Source organism: Desmodus rotundus, chromosome 12 (genome assembly GCF_022682495.2).
Source record: "Desmodus rotundus isolate HL8 chromosome 12, HLdesRot8A.1, whole genome shotgun sequence".
Taxonomy (NCBI): Eukaryota; Metazoa; Chordata; class Mammalia; order Chiroptera; family Phyllostomidae; genus Desmodus; species Desmodus rotundus.
In genome coordinates, this window is record NC_071398.1 from 72,504,652 (window position 1) to 72,505,749 (window position 1,098).

A 1,098-nucleotide genomic window follows, 5' to 3' on the forward strand; every position below is an offset into this window, starting at 1 on the left:
CTTTCTGAATGGATTATTCATTTTCCTCCTCTCACACCTGTTGGGGTGGTCCCTGTGTGTGTTACCATCCACAGGAATGCGGGTAAGGAAAGAGTTCAGATTCCCAATGGTTATCGATAAAACCTGGCCTTTAACTATGTGATCTGTTAAAATATTTAAAACCCGAGTTGGGATAGGTGGTGAAAAGGGGAGACTCTAAAATGATTATTGATAGAAAAAGGGATTAAAAGAGAATTGACAGGCTAGAAAAATTATTCACCATGTGATGTCTCTATTTTACTTTTAAATTTTAAATACAATTTAAATTTTTAAAAAGTTAAAAAAAATTTTAATTAGTTGCTTTTATTCTAACTGTTGTAAGAAGCAACTTTTGCTTATTTCTGCTCTAGGCCCTGTTTCTTCATGTAGTTTTTGAGATTAAAAACTGGAGTCTTGAGCCCCTGGCCAGCGTGGCCCAGTTGGTTGGGCATTGTCCTGCCGAGCGAGAGGTTGCTTGTTCAGTTCCTGGTTTGGGTACATGCCTGGGTTTCTTGGTCAGTTCCCTGGTCAGGGTGCGTAGGAGAGAGAACCCATCAACATTTCTCTCCCTCCCATCCCCTCTCTCTTTAAAACAAAACAAAACACCACACAAAGAAAGAGAAAAAAAAAAAAACACTGGAGATTTTAGTTCATTTAGCAAATGAAATTAGGCTTTTTCAGAACTGGGTTCAGGGGCGGAAGTAGGGTGAATAGGTGGCAAAATCACATCGGAGAGGTCTGTTTCCTATCTGCAGGCAAAAAGAGCCGGATGGAGTAGCACGTGAGTGAACGGGGCCAGCAGCCGACCGGCCCTGGGGACACACCACTGCGGATGGAGGGTGCTGAGCGGTGTTCCGCACAGCTGGGCGGTAGCCTACGGGGCTGCTGGATTCTCCTGAACAGCTGTTCTCAAAATGCACGGCCCGAGTTGGTGCTTGCACGAGGTCGAATACGTTTGGGAAGTGGGGGGTCACCTCTTCAAGATCCAAAAGGCATGTTAGGATATTAAAAGCTTGAAGAAATCCTTCAGTCAAAAAAGCCCTATTTATGCAGCATTTTCTAAGCTTTCTGACTGTTGAC